This window comes from Dermacentor variabilis, unplaced genomic scaffold, assembly GCF_050947875.1.
Source record: "Dermacentor variabilis isolate Ectoservices unplaced genomic scaffold, ASM5094787v1 scaffold_13, whole genome shotgun sequence".
NCBI lineage: Eukaryota > Metazoa > Arthropoda > Arachnida > Ixodida > Ixodidae > Dermacentor > Dermacentor variabilis.
In genome coordinates this window covers 3,541,432-3,558,443 of record NW_027460291.1, presented here as the reverse complement: position 1 = coordinate 3,558,443, position 17,012 = coordinate 3,541,432, and positions in this window count along the sequence as shown.

The following is a 17,012-nucleotide window of genomic DNA, read 5'->3' as shown; positions in this document are numbered from 1 at the left end:
AAGCTACCAACAAAGTGGAGGAACATCTCGCTGTCACCGGGCGCAGATGGTCACCAAAGAAATCAGAATTATTGCTACATAGACCCACACTCAAGGGGAGACCGCCCAAGAGCTACACCAGAGCGAGTGAGTGCGAAGAAATCAAGCTCAGCATGACTAACTGGGGCACTAGTCCCATTGTCAGTCACATTCAAGCCCTCGGCATGGTGATACACTCTAAGAAAAATCCCGGGGAAAACAGGAGTAACTGGGCCGTTAGACCTAAAAAGGGCGCTTTCGTCCCTCAAAGGACCAACTGCATGAATGTGCGTTTCGTGTGCAAATTTCGGAGGGTAAGTGTTTAGTCCCTGGTTTGAAAGAGAGAAACAGGAGGACGAACGACAAGAGTTACTCCCCATGCACTTCTCTGTTTTCGTCCGTGTCATGGAGCGATGCGACGAAAACGGTATTGTCTATAAATCTTGAATAGTTCGGAGTTCGTGCACTGTCTATTGAACTACATGCAGAGCAGCACCTTGCCTCTTCGTGAGGAAATTGCGTGAAACCCAAAAGCTTCAATGTGAAAAGCCATGCCCTTCGTGCGCACACCATAAGTGAGCGATACACATTAAACGCGCAAGTCATTGATAGACCGCTAGATTTTCCTGGTCACTAGTACCTAAGTTCCTTCCGTTCCAAGGAGGTTGCGAACTGAAGCGATGTGTAGTTCCAACGGCATACGCTAAGCGACAGGGAAATTGGCCTTCTCTGTCGTCTTGGGTGCCCCGTTTGAGCTCGCTACACGTATACATCGCGTAAAGCCTCAGTTTAAATTACCGTAAGAATACTCGGGCTGATTTCTTTTCGCAGTCGCTTATGGTTGGAAGTACACTCAACGTTAGACTTTCACTGCATAGCATGCACAAAATGCCACGTCGCTTTTATATTGCCGCGCTTGCGTTCCGATGCTTACCTTCGTCTAAGTATCGCTTCAATAAAGTGAGCGCCATCGTGAAGTGGTTAGAGTGCCCGACTTGTGAGTGAGTGTGCGTGAGTTCGAAGCCTCCGTTCGGGCACGTTTTTTTTTCTTCAGCTCATTGATTTGTTTATTAGGGTATAAATGCCTAGTTTCATTAATTCTACCTTTGCGGAACATCGGAAAGAATTACCATTACTCCCTTGAGGAGCATCAGAAAAGGGCAACTGTTAGTCCTCGAAGCAGTAAGCGCATGGGGAGTAAAAGTTCATCCCATGTCGGTTAGTCCCCAGAAGGAGTAATGGTTGTGGCAAATCAGTTAGTCCCCAAAAGGACTAACCTCCCTACCCCTTATAGTCCCTTTTTTTCTTAGAGTGCAGAAAAAATGGGGTTAACGCATAGACAGCTAAAACACTTATGCATAAGACTACAAACGCTGTCAGACTCCTTAAACGACCCACTCACAAGAGTGGCATGAGGCAAGACATTCTCATTAGGCTTATCCACTTCTTCGTCACTGGCCATATTGCGTATGCGGCAGCTATGCACAAGTGGTATAAATGTGTGAGGAATAAGATCAATATAATCATTCGTGGGTATACAAGATTGCACTCGACTGCCCAAAGCCAAAAATTAAATTAACCTACCGGATTTTACTTGCCAGAACCATGATCTTATTATGAGGCATGCCATAGTGGGGGGCTCCGGAAATTTTGACCACCTGGGGTTCTTTAACGTGCACCTCAATCTAAGTACACGGGTGTTTTCGCCCCCATAAAAATGCAGCCGCCATGACCGCGATTCGATCCAGCGACCATGCGTGCTTAGCCGCCCAACACCGTAGTCACTAAGCAACAGCAGCGGGTCCTGGCGGAAGCCACGAGCCCCGAGAAACTACTACAGCTTGGATTACACAATAACTTTGATGAGCTAGCAGACGCGCAGATGATCTCCCTCCTAAAATCCCTCACCGTAACTAGCACAGGAAGACACATGTCACAAACGCTAAACATCGTGTACTACTTTCAACACGGCGACAAAGTCGATATGCCAAAAGAGATGCGAAACAAGATCGAAGTAGCCCCGATACCAAGGAACATGCATCCATCTTACAACCAGGGACGCAGAAATGCTAGGGCCATAACGCTGATACGGAAATATCACAACGACAAACAGGCAAGACGAGAGACACACTTCACGCACGCGTAATGCGAAGACGTGGGTTCGTATCCCACCAGCAGCAAGTTGTTTTTTAATTCACTTTCATTGCCATTCATTTATCATTCCTTAATTCAATTAGTAAATTGGTAAGTGCACGCAATTTCCCCTGTGTTGTCCTTGGTGTGTTTGTCTGGTGACTTCTTCTAATATTATTAATAAAAATCGGGCACCTCGGTTAACTCCCTTTCTTCTCATGCTCCGGGAATGTGAGGCAAACACTAAAAGCACTAATGCCGATGTTCTCTCGGCGAGGTCGGCCAATGCCCTGTACAGCCCCATGCTCGCTAACTAAATCTGGGACGACCAGCAGGCCCGCGAAGCGGCGACTAGGCAAGGCCTGGACGTCCCTATGTGGGAGACCTGAGCCCGGGTCATCCCCCTGCAGGACATTCAACAAAATTTCTTACCCGCCAACCAAATTGTGCGCACCTGCTTGCTACTTGAATGAATCAGTTCTGGACTTTTACTTGCCAAAACCCCGACATTATATTGAAGCACGCCGTTGTGGGTGACTCCGGAATAATTTTTACCGCCAGTAGATTTTTAACGTGCCCCAAAAGCACGGGCCACCGGCGCTTTCGGATTTCGCCCCCGTTGCACCGCCGTAGCTTGGATTTGATCCCCCGACATCTTGCTTAGCAGCGCAACACCTTAGCCGCTAAGCCACGACGGCGGATACATCCATGTTCGTTAATTTAGTTAGTAAGCGAATGTTGAGAAGTTTATAAGGCCGATAAAACTACTATCTTCACTTCGTATAGCTGTCTGTGCATTTGCTACCGCAATCGATGCTCCGCCTTTCGGTCAAAACTGCGACTTTATTGTATTGTGCTTAAGGCATAATTAGTCAATAATAATTATCCACCTTCGCAAACCTTATGGCACACCTTCGAATGAGAAAGCTGTAGAGTGCTCTAGGAAGCAGTTCATCCGGCAGCTTCGAACCTACTACTTGTTCCGTAATAATTTTTTCTGCGTCCTGAAAAACGCCCAAGAAATATTAAAATAAGAAGAAAGCACGTGAGAGGCCCTCTTGTAAGCCACGATTGCAGTGCTCTCAAACGTACCACGTATGAATGAACAACGCTATTAGCCTGGCCTGCTAAGTGTTGTCACTATCATGAAGCGCCACGAGGGAAGCACATAACTTGCGCGAACCGCTGCCATGTCACTTTTCAAACGGCAGCACACCAGCATTAATGATCTGTTTGTTCACACTTGCCACGTTTGAGAGCAGTGAGATAGCGGCGCGCGAGCTGTCATGTCCCGGGCTTTTCTTTTTCATAGTTCGCGGGCTTTCTTTAGTAGGCAAAGAAAATTATCCCACAACAGCAGCTAGGAACTTCAAAACTGCCGAATTATCTTATTTTGCTATAGCGCAAGCTTGACAAGGACAACAGAAGGCACATCTGACACATACAGTGCTAACTTTAAACAGCAGATTTATTTGTCGTTCTCGTCGCTATATATACACCCTCGAACCGTCATACAGCAGGTGTGAAATTTTTGGAGAAATGAACAAAAAATATAAACTAGGAACCGCACGTACGCAGTTTCTTGACTCACATATTCATAGACATGTACACGTTCAACGCGAACAAAGATAATTGAGCTCTTTTGAGGATAATGAAATGGAAGGTTTACTGATGCATGCGTCGCCGAATATTGATATGTGTCTGGCTTCTATTTCAAGCGCGTCATTTCACACATGTTTCCACTCATGATGACTGTTTCTTTAAATCTTGGTTTGCATTTGCATCTCTGGCAATGGATAGTAAGAAAGTCGTCAGCGGCCAAGTTAACTTTGTTACTGTGTTCTCGTAGCCTGTCATTATGCATCTGCCTGTTTGACCAATGTAAGATCGTCCACACCCGAGAGGAATACGGTATACCACACCAGCGATGCAATGAATGAATTTGTTTTTATGTTTTTTTTGCATGCACTACGTGCGATTCTTTCTGGCCTTGTGTTCTTACAGAGGCTGACCAATTTGTTAGGTGCCGTAAAGACAACATTGATGCCGCTCCTTCCAGCAATCTTTTTTATTCTATGGGAGAACCCGTGTATGCCCTTATGAAAATGGTTATGTCCTTTACGTTTACTGTATGTTTCCCGCAGTTCACATGAGGAAATGTCCTTTATGTTTCCTCCATGTTGAAATTTGGCCACTGCTTTTATGTTTCCTTCGTGTGTCCTCCCTTTATGTATCCCTTATGTTACCGTACTTTATGTTTCCTCCATGTTGAAATTTGGCCACTGCTTTTATGTTTCCATCGTGTGTCCTCCCTTTATGTATCCCTTATGTTAACATACTTTATGTTTCCTCCATGTTGAAATTTGGCCACTGCTTTTATGTTTCCTTCGTGTGTCCTACCTTTATGCATCCTTTATGTGGCCGCAGTGACTAAATCCTGTATTTTACGTAGACATGCATAGATGAAGAGTTCCGTGTACAGATTTTATATTTATAAATTTTTCCTGAGTTAAAAAGTTTTGCATTGGCTTTCATTGTAAGGTTACCGTTCCCTACATGATGCAGCGCACAGATTGAAACTCTGCTACGGCACAGAAATTCATGCCAATTTGTTCTAAAATTACAAACTAATTAGACTTCATAGATTATTTCAGTATAACACTTGGAGTACCACTGTACGTTCCTCACTGCAGTGCTGCTGTTCTAGTTATGTCTTTGTGACTAATATAAAATGTATTGTTTGGATGGAAAGATCAGGTTGGATCAGTGGTTGCACTTTTAAAAGAAAGTTTTGACTATACTTTGCAAAGGTTTGTCTGAAACTACGAACAGTTTATTGGACTATCTGGATGTTACTTCAATTTGCCAGGTCTGCTCACAGCAGACCTCTGGAATGTGGTGCTTGGGTGAGAGCTCACAAGGCACCTGAAAAACAAAACAAAAGCCAATCTTTTTCACTTATTCAAAAATATTCATATAAGCAAGAACAGCCTGGCCTTTATGCACACAGCTAAGAAACGTGGAGCAGTCAAAAACACATCATAAAAACATCAGGGCAACACAGAAGCTTTTAACTAATTGTTGTTTGAAAGAGACTGAGCTGCCAGTCCACTCAGGTATTAATTTGCTCACAAATTCTTTTAAACATTTCTGCAGCAGCTGCTAAGTAGTGCGTACATGACCTATAGGAGTAGGCAACTGGCCAACAAATCTTTGTGTGCTTCTTGTACAGATGTGTCGTAGTTATATCTCAAGTGGTTACACTGTTACATGGTAAAATTCAGGCGGGAATAAAACCAGCCGCAAACATCAGACTACCTGGGAAATTATCACCAAAACTTAAATATCTAGTAAATCACATGAACAATCGATTACGAAGCGTCTAAAACCTAGACCGCGATTTTGTAGCGATCCCTTTTCCGATGCTACTTCTTTTGCTCATTGATCTGACCGACATTCCGCTATCGTTATTAGCTAGAACAGCCAGCCGTGGAAGGTGGGTTATAAGAGTGGCAAACATCGAGCGCAAAGCATCGCAAGAAAATCGCATCCCTTATTAGGCAGTGCTACAAGCCACTGTCTTTAATAATCGCATCCTGTTCTTCGGACGAAAATATTAATGAAAACGAGCGTCTGATTGACATGCCTCGATTAAAAAGAAATTTCGCTGTTGTAATGTCGCTCTATATTTGCCCTACAATATAAAAGACAAATACACGAGCACGTCGAAGAACACAAACAATGCAGACAATTTCTCGCGAAGCTGGACTTCAATCTGAACACTATCAATAAACTAATCTTCATACGAGCTAGTATCTGTTCAAGCGTCAAACATCGCAGTCGCGCGCCTACTCGCGATGCCCGTGGCACATCGACATGCATTACACACGTAACTTGCGGAAATTCACACCTACAGAAGAATTTCTTGCCGGAAACTACCGAGAAAACAGTAACTTTCAGCGTTTACTTAAATATTTGCCCATTAAGTCCCAACAATCAGCTGTGGTAGCACATCACTCCATAAAGCAAGTAAGCGGTAAGAAATAATACATTTCACGGAAACTCCCCTCGTGAAACGCTTTGCTAAATGTGCACAGCAACATGGTCAACGTACGCTCAGAAAGTGTTCTGTTGTCGTTCCACAAAGCTTACTACATGAACCAAAAGCTGCGAGAATGCGCGCAAGCGTCAGACCTGCTTACCTTCAATGTGGTCAGCAAGCGCTCCTTCGTCTCGCAGGCACCACGCGACGACATCATTCCAGCGCGAACACTGTCGAATTGCCGATGAACACCAGCGCACGAAAGCACAACTTTCAACAAATTCTTCCACGCACCATAATTCGAAGCCACAGTATCAGGTATTCCACGAGCGAACGCGGACAGGCGAGAACAAAGGCAGCTCGGACGGGCGCTGTAGTACACAAGACACTGGCGTATCACAGGAAACATAGGGCGAACTAATGGCGTTACACGAGTCCAGAGGTTTCCTGATGGTTAATGCACACGGTAGGGATCACAGTTTGTTTAGGCTCTTCGAAAATATGATTAAATTACCGTGTAACTGCAACGAGCACTCTCACCGCTCACAGCAACACAATGTGGCCCAGCTCACCGTCAACCGTCACACTGCAGCAGCGCCGCACTGCGGTTAAAAAGTGAATTTAGCCTCCGAGATCTACATTTCCTTTTAGGGCGTGCATTTTGGAAAAGCACGGCTTTCGAGATTAAAAAAAGTCGTTGCTGGAAGGAAGGCTGGTATTTAAACACAAATTATTGAGTTTAAAGTGTCTAGGTGCGCTGCCTTGTTGCTTTAAAGTATATGCAGAGATTTTAGACGAACTATGCGCGAACTATGCGCGAACCCACCGATCAGAAATTCGGAATCGCCACAGATATACACGCTTCTTATGGCGTGTTTTTGAGAATGTCAGGCCTTATCTTGAATATGTAGAATCATATTTGCTCGTAGCGTAAGGAATAAAGGCGACAAAATGTGGCGATGGCTGGCTTGCAGCGGCAGCGGAACTTCGGTCAAAGTGAAACAGGCGTACTGCTTGCATGCTCGCGCAATCAAATACGGCCATACTCCGCACACAACTTTCATACTCAGCCAACTCACAATTATAAATTGTTCAGTTGTACGCCAAAGCAAGCATTTACGGGATCCGCGCTGCCCTACTTCTACGCGTGCTAATATCGACACAGCAGTTACTCGTACTTGTGGTCAGCGCGAAAGCGGCACGGACAAAAGGAAGAAACACAACAACACGGCGCTGTTTCTTCGGAGTGTTTGTTCCTTGTTTCCGCGTTGCTTTTGCGCTGTTAATAAAGGTACGATGAATCGTAACCAGCTCGCCCACTTTGCTATCTCGCTACAGCAATCACATGCAGTTTGGAAAAGAAAGGCGCTTTTAGCATCAACCGCCGGTTCTGCATTGGTTAGTGACCAAACTTTTGTGTATAATCTGCGTGAGTAGTAGAGAAAAGGCATCATGACAAGGCCGAGGCCTGAAAAAAAATAGCGTAGAAAAAGCAACATGTCAAAAAGTACTTCGAAGACCACGGTTTTGAGGTGGAGCAGTGGCAGCATCTCCCAATTTTCGAGCTTCTTTTTTAGCTTAGAGCATCAGAAACGTTATAGATATTCAATTTCACTACATTCTTTCGAACTAGGCGTTCTGAAAGTTAGCGGCAGCTCCAGTTAAGCTTTGGAGGTGGCAGAGCTTGCATTTCCCGCTGATGGCTGCAAAGAAATCTTACGAGCGTAATATAGAGACAATCGTAATGTACGTATTAGATATTTATGTGTAATGAGGCTATCATGAAACCAATATAACACCGCGAACAGCTACTTAAATGGTTGTATAATCATATACGCTCACAGCATAGCGGCGGATTGGCCGCGGAGGCATCCGCCTCTTTCGCGGTTCATGTAGCGCAAGCCATCGAACACTGCGCGTCGTGCCACCGCGTCTCTAGCCGCCACGCAATTGTTATTTCTCGTGAGGGATTATTCGCTGCATGAGGCTTTGATGTACGTATGTACTGTTGATGGCGCGTGGTGATCAATACGGCCAAGATATATAGGGAGGGGGAGGCAGGCACACCCCCCCATGCTTTTTTTTTACTTTGATACGGTAAAGTTAATACATCTTTCAGGTAGACGACCTATCTGTAGCATGTGTGAAAAGATAATCACTGGGCGCACTCTATGTTACCTGGATGTGCACTCGAGGGAGTACACAGCCAGGTAACATAGAGTGCCCACACAGGTACCATAGTGCTCATAAATATATATATATATATATATATATATATATATATATATATATATATATATATATATATATATATATATATTATTTCCCAAACTGGAGGCGAAGCGGAGCATCTGCAAGACGCCTGCAGCTATATGAGAACCGTCTTAAACATTCAATCAACTATATTTGATAGTCTAGCTGGCACAAAACTTTCATGAAAGTCTTGCATACTAGGTTAAATACTGCAGATTTCTGCATCTGACTTGCTACTGGAGAATAGCAGGTTGAAAAAGTAAGAAACACTTTATATATTAAGAGAATGCATAGCATAAATCATTTGTATACACCATCCTATTTCGCGGCAGGCTCAATTTTCCACACAATAGAGCCACAATTAGTGCCGGTCGGTATGTCTAGTGTGAGGGGTGCAAGCAGTGCCTTTTCCCTGAATCTGCCAGTGACTAACATACAGTACAGATAGCTCTAACTGTGCTATTTGCAAAAGATGCTCACTGCGCACATTCTGCTACCTACATGTGCACTCAAGTGCACATGTAGGTAACATATAAAGAGTGCATGTACCATATATAGATTATTGCTCTATGTTACCTACGTGTGCACTGGAGTGCACACCTAAGTAACATCCCGCCGTAAACACAAAGGGCACATCCTACAATAATTATAATGAGGGTTGTTTTCTTGGGGCAAAGGAAAGGATAAGTCAAGACTTAGTACTTACAATGACTCTGCAGAGTGTATCAATGGCTGTCACACAGTACAGATATATCTGCCTGTATTATATGTACAGACAGTTGTTATGTGCACTCTATGTGACCTACATGTGCACTCAAGTGTACACTCAGGTAACACATAGCACACACCCAGTTAACATCCTGCCGTAAACATAAAGGACACATCCTAGAGGCATAATAAAGGTCACTTCCTCGAGGTATACGTTAGGATGAGTAAACATGTCGTACACACAAAGTTGGCGTCCCGGAGGTCACACAAAGGACAAGCAATCATAAAGGTCACATAGGGCACAAGAAGGAAACATAAAGGAAACATAAAGGAAACATAAAGGCACTGACCATTTTCATAGGGGTCTAGGGGATGATGTCAACCTTTCTTTTGTTCATGTCATTGCTCGAAACGTGCACCTGCTCCGAACTGCTTTGCTGCGCCTTCTTAAGCAATCCTTCTGCGACTGACACAAGCACGTGGCTCGGGTAACCAGCGTAGCTTAAACGCGAGGCTTGCCGTCCGAAGCTATTGTGAATTAGGTGTTAGCATGATTTTTTCAGTGCTTCGCTGAAACATATCTTCGCGATTCCCCTCTTCACAAGCTTTGTATGCGCGGAAGGAAATGGTTAAAGTAGCATACTTGCCCTAGGTTCGTAACACCAGCAGGTTTCGTTATCGATGAGCACAAACTTGATGTCAAGGAATCTAATCCTCGCGTCACATGGCATTTCAAAGGTCACTTCTAGTGGATTTAGACAGTCACGAATAGCGGTAAAAACAGGAGCACATTCATTAGTAAAACAAGCGGATGCACAGTCAATAAGAACTAAAAAGTCGTCTACATATCTAAAAACTTTTACAACCTTAGTTTCGTGAAGGCGCTGTGACAGGTCTCTGTCAAGTTTGGCTAAAAACAGATTACTTAGCACGGGTGCTAGGCAAGAACCTATATACACTCCTTGTTTGTGCAGATACAGGGTACCTTTGTTTTCGATAAAGGTAGATGACAAATAAAGCCTAAGTAATTCTAAGAAATTCTCAATGAATGTACCCAACCTCGTGCTAAGCACGCCCATGCTGCTCTTATCAGCACACTCGCATCGATTTGTGGTAAACAACTTGTTAAGCATGCACATGCATCTTTTGGTAGACGCGGACGTTGTTTTCTGCCAAACCACAAGTTATGCATGCACATGCTGCTTATGGCAGAGCGCGCACGTGGATTTCTGCCAAACGACGTGCCAAGCACGCCCATGCTGCTCTTTTCACTACACGCGCATCGATTTGTCGTAAACCACTTGTTAAGAATGCACATGCATCTTTCGGTAGAAGCGCACGTTTTCTGCCAAACCAAAGGTATGCATGCACGTGCTGCTTTTGGCAGAGCGCGCATGTGGATTTCCACCAAACCACATGCTAAGCACGCCCATGCTGCTCTTTTCAGCACACGCGCATCGAGTTGTGCCAAACCACTTGTTAAGCATGCACATGCATATTTTGGTAGACGCGTACGTTGTTTTCTGCCAAACCACAAGTTATGCATGCACATGCTCCTTTTGGGAGAGCGCGCATATGGATTTCTACAAAACCACGTGCTAAGCACGCCCTTGCTGCTCTTTTCTGCACACGTGCAGCGATTTGTGCCAAACCACGTGTTAAGAATGCACATGCATCTTTCGGTAGAAGCGCACGTTGTTTTCTGCCAAACCAAAGGTATGCATGCACATGCTGCTTTTGGCAGAGCGCGCATGTGGATTCATACCAAACCACGTGCCAAGCACGCCCATGCTGCTCTTTTAAACACACACGCATCGATTTGCGGTAAACTACTTGTCAAGCATGTACATGCATCTTTTGGTAGACGCGCACGTTGTTTTCTGCCAAACCACAAGTTATGAATGCACATGCTCCATTTGGGAGAGCGCGCATGTGGATTTCAACCAAACCACGTGCTACGCACGCCCATGCTGCTCTTTTCAGCACACGCGCATCGATTTGTGCCAAGCCACTTGTTAAGCATGCACATGCATCTTTCGGTAGACGCGCACGTTGTTTTCTGCCAAACCACAAGTTATGCATGCACATCCTGCTGTTGGGAGAGCGCGCATGCAGATTTCTACCAAACCACGTGATAAGCACGCCCATGCTGCTCTTTTCAGCACACGCGCATCGATTTGTGCCAAACCACTTGTTAAGCACGGACATGTATCTTTCGGTAGACGCACACGTTGTTTTCTGCAAAGCACAAGCTAAGCATGAGCAAGCTGCATTTGGCAGAGAGCGCACGTGGATTTCTGCCAAACGACGTCCCAAGCACGCCCGTGCTGCTCCTTTCAGCACACGCACATCGATTTGTCGTAAACCACTTGTTAAGTATGCACACGCATCTTTTGGTAGACGCGCAGGTTGTTTTCTGCCAAACCACAAGTTATGCATGCACATGCTGATTTTGGCAGAGCACGCATGTGGATTTGGACCAAACCACGTGCTAAGCACGCAAATGCTTCTATTTTCAGCACACGCGCAGCCATTTGTGCCAAACCACTTGTTAAGCATGCACATACATCTTTCGGTTGACGCGCACGTTGTTTTCTAAACCACAAGCTAAGCATGTACATGCTGCTTTTGGCAGAGCGCGCACGTGGATTTCGGCCAAACGAAGTGCCAAGCACGCCCATGCCGCTCTTTTCAGCACACGCGCATCGATTTGTCGTAAACCACTTGTTAAGCATACACACATCATTTGGTAGACGCGCACGTTGTTTTCTGCCAAACCACAAGCTAAGCATGTACATGCTGCTTTTGACAGAGCGTGCACGTGCATTTCGGCCCAACGACGTGCCAAGCACGCCCATGCTGCTCTTTTCAGCACACGCGCATCGATTTGTCGTAAAACACTTGTTAAGCATGCACATGCATGTTTTGGTAGACGCGCATGTTGTTTTCTGCGAAACCGCAAGTTATGCATGCACATCCTGCAGTTGCGAGAGCGGGCATGTGAATTTCTACCAAATCACGTGCTAAGCACGCCCATGCTGCTCTTTTCAGCACACGCGCATCTATTTGTGCCAAGCCACTTGTTAAGCATGCACATGCATCTTTCGGTAGACGCGCGCGTTGTTTTCTAAACCACAAGCTAAGCATGCACATGCTGCTTTTGGCAATGCGCGCAAGTGGATTTCTGCCAAGCGACGTGCCAAGCACGCCCATGCTGCTCTTTTCAGCACACGCGCATCGATTTATCGTAAACCACTTGTTAAGATTGCACATGCATCTTTTGGTAGACGCGCACGTTGTTTTCTGCCAAACCACAAGTTATGCATGCACATCCTGCTGTTGGGCGAGCGCGCATGTGGATTTCTACCAAACCACGTGATAAGCACGCCCATGCTGCTCTTTTCAGCACACGCGCATCGATTTGGGCCAAGCCACTTGTTAAGCATGCACATGCATCTTTCGGTAGACGTGCACGTTGTTTTCTAAACCACAAGCTTAGCATGCACATGCTGCTTTTGGCAGAGCGCGCACGTGGATTTCTGCCAAACCACGTGCCAAGCACGCAAATGCTTCTCTTTTCAGCACACGCGCAACGATTTGTGCCAAACCACTTGTTAAGCATGCACATGCATCTTTCGGTAGACGCGCACATTGTTTTCTGCCAAACCACAAGCTAATCATGCACATGCTGCTTTTGGCACAGCGCGCACGTGGATTTCTGGCCATACGACGTGCCAAGCACGCCCATGCTGCTCTTTTCAGCACACGCGCATCGATTTGTCGTAAACCACTTGTTAAGCATGCACATGCATCTTTTGATAGACGCGCACGTTGTTTTCTGCCAAACCACAAGTTATGCATGCTAATCCTGCTGTTGGGAGAGAGCGCATGTGGATTTCTACCAATCCACGTGATAAGCGCGCCTATGCTGCTCTTTTCAGCACACGCCCATCGATTTGTGCCAAACCACTTGTTAAGCATGCACGTGCATCTTTCCGTAGACGCGCACGTTGTTTTCTGCCAAACCACAAGCTAAGCATGCACATGCTGCTTTTGGCAGTGCGCGAAAATGGATTTCTGCCAAACGACGTGCTATGCACGCCCATGCTGCTCTTTTAAACACACGCGCATCGATTTGTGGTAAACCACTTGTTAAGCATGTACTTGCATCTTTTGGTAGACGCGCACGTTGTTTTCTGCCAAACCACAAGTTATGAATGCACATGCTCCTTTTGGGAGAGCGCGCATGTGGATTTCTACCAAACCACGTGCTAAGCACGCCCATGCTGCTCTTTTCAGCACACGCACATCGATTTGTGCCAAGCCACTTGTTAAGCATGCACATGCATCTTTCGGTAGACGCGCACGTTGTTTTCTGCCAAACCACAATCTAAGCATGCAGATGCTGTTTCTGGCAGAGCGCGCACGTGGATTTCAGCCAAACGACGTGCCAAGCACGCCCATGCTGCTCTTTTTAGCACCCGCGCATCGATTTGTCGTAAACCACTTGTTAAGCATGCACAAGCATCTTTTGGTAGACGCGCACGTTGTTTTCTGCCAAACCACAAGTTATGCATGTACATCCTGCTGTTGGGAGAGCGCGCATGGGAATTTCTACCAAACCACGTGCTACGCACGCCCATGCTGCTCTTTTCAGCACACGCGCATCGATTTGTGCCAAGCCACTTGTTAAGCATGCACATGCATCTTTCGGTAGACGCGCACGTTGTTTTCTGCCAAACCACAAGTTATGCATGCACATGCACCTTTTGGGAGAGCGTGCATGTGGATTTCTACAAAACCACGTGCTAAGCACGCCCATGCTGCTCTTTTTAGCACACGCGCATCGATTTGTGCCAAGCCACTTGTTAAGCATGCACATGCATCTTTTGGTAGACGGGCACGTTGTTTTCTGCCAAACCACAAGTTATGAATGCACATCCTGCTTTTGGGAGAGCGCGCATGTCGATTTCTACAAAACCACGTGGTAAGCACGCCCTTGCTGCTCTTTTCAGCACACGCGCAGCGATTTGTGCCAAACCACTTGTTAAGCATGCACATCATCTTTCGGTAGACGCGCACGTTGTTTTCTAAACCACAAGCTGAGCATGTACATGCTGCTTTTGGCAGAGCGCGCACGTGGATTTCGGCCAAACGACGTGCCAAGCACGCCCATGCTACTCTTTTTAGCACAGGCTCATCGATTTTCGTAAACCACTTGTTAAGCATGCACATGCATCTTTTGGAAAACGCGCACGTTGTTTTCTGCCAAACCACAAGTTATGCATGCACATCCTGCTGTTGGGAGAGGGCACTTGTGGATTTCTACCAAACCACGTGATAAGCACGCCCATGCTGCTCTTTTCAGCACACGCGCGTCGATTTGTGCCAAACCACTCGTTGAGCATGCACATGCATCTTTCGGTAGACGCGCACGTTGTTTTCTTCCAAACCACAAGCTAAGCATACACATGCTGCTTTTGGCAGTGCGCCAAAGTGGATTTCTGCCAAACGACGTGCCAAGCACGCCCAAGCTGCTCTTTTCAGCACACGCGCATCGATTTATCGTAAACCACTTGTTAAGATTGCACATGCATCTTTTGGTAGACGCGCACGTTGTTTTCTGCCAAACCACAAGTTATGCGTGCACATCCTGCTGTTGGCCGAGCGCGCATGTGGATTTCTACCAAACCACCTGATAATCACGCCCATGCTGCACTTTTCAGCACACGCGCATCAATTTGTCGTAAACCACTTGTTAAGCATGCTCATGCATCTTTTGGTAGACGCGCAGGTTGTTTTCTGCCAAACCACAAGTTATGAATGCACATGCTACTTTTGGGAGAGCGCGCATGTGGATTTCTACCAAACCACGTGCTAAGCACGCCCATGCTGCTCTTTTCAGCACACGCGCATCGATTTGTGCCAAGCCACTTGTTAAGCATGCACATGCATCTTTCGGTAGACGCGCACATTCTTTTCTAAACCACAAGCTTAGCATGCACATGCTGCTTTCGGCAGAGCGCGCGCGTGGATTTCTGCCAAACCACGTGCCAAGCACGCAAATGCTTCTCTTTTCAGCAAACGCGCATCGATTTGTGCCAAGCCACTTGTTAAGCATGCACATGCATCTTTCGGTAGACGCGCACGTTGTTTTCTGCCAAACCACAATCTAAGCATGCAGATGCACCTTTTGGGAGAGCGTGCATGTGGATTTCTACAAAACCACGTGCTAAGCACGCCCATGCTGCTCTTTTTAGCACACGCGCATCGATTTGTGCCAAGCCACTTGTTAAGCATGCACATGCATCTTTTGGTAGACGGGCACGTTGTTTTCTGCCAAACCACAAGTTATGAATGCACATCCTGCTTTTGGGAGAGCGCGCATGTCGATTTCTACAAAACCACGTGGTAAGCACGCCCTTGCTGCTCTTTTCAGCACACGCGCAGCGATTTGTGCCAAACCACTGGTTAAGCATGCACATCATCTTTCGGTAGACGCGCACGTTGTTTTCTAAACCACAAGCTTAGCATGTACATGCTGCTTTTGGCAGAGCGCGCACGTGGATTTCGGCCAAACGACGTGCCAAGCACGCCCATGCTACTCTTTTTAGCACAGGCTCATCGATTTTCGTAAACCACTTGTTAAGCATGCACATGCATCTTTTGGAAAACGCGCACGTTGTTTTCTGCCAAACCACAAGTTAAGCATGCACATCCTGCTGTTGGGCGAGCGCGCATGTGGATTTCTACCAAACCACGTGATAAGCACGCCCATGCTGCTCTTTTCAGCACACGCGCATCGATTTGGGCCAAGCCACTTGTTAAGCATGCACATGCATCTTTCGGTAGACGTGCACATTGTTTTCTAAACCACAAGCTTAGCATGCACATGCTGCTTTTGGCAGAGCGCGCACGTGGATTTCTGCCAAACCACGTGCCAAGCACGCAAATGCTTCTCTTTTCAGCACACGCGCAACGATTTGTGCCAAACCACTTGTTAAGCATGCACATGCATCTTTCGGTAGACGCGCACATTGTTTTCTGCCAAACCACAAGCTAATCATGCACATGCTGCTTTTGGCACAGCGCGCACGTGGATTTCTGGCCATACGACGTGCCAAGCACGCCCATGCTGCTCTTTTCAGCACACGCGCATCGATTTGTCGTAAACCACTTGTTAAGCATGCACATGCATCTTTTGATAGACGCGCACGTTGTTTTCTGCCAAACCACAAGTTATGCATGCTAATCCTGCTGTTGGGAGAGAGCGCATGTGGATTTCTACCAATCCACGTGATAAGCGCGCCTATGCTGCTCTTTTCAGCACACGCCCATCGATTTGTGCCAAACCACTTGTTAAGCATGCACGTGCATCTTTCCGTAGACGCGCACGTTGTTTTCTGCCAAACCACAAGCTAAGCATGCACATGCTGCTTTTGGCAGTGCGCGAAAATGGATTTCTGCCAAACGACGTGCTAAGCACGCCCATGCTGCTCTTTTAAACACACGCGCATCGATTTGTGGTAAACCACTTGTTAAGCATGTACTTGCATCTTTTGGTAGACGCGCACGTTGTTTTCTGCCAAACCACAAGTTATGAATGCACATGCTCCTTTTGGGAGAGCGCGCATGTGGATTTCTACCAAACCACGTGCTAAGCACGCCCATGCTGCTCTTTTCAGCACACGCACATCGATTTGTGCCAAGCCACTTGTTAAGCATGCACATGCATCTTTCGGTAGACGCGCACGTTGTTTTCTGCCAAACCACAATCTAAGCATGCAGATGCTGTTTCTGGCAGAGCGCGCACGTGGATTTCAGCCAAACGACGTGCCAAGCACGCCCATGCTGCTCT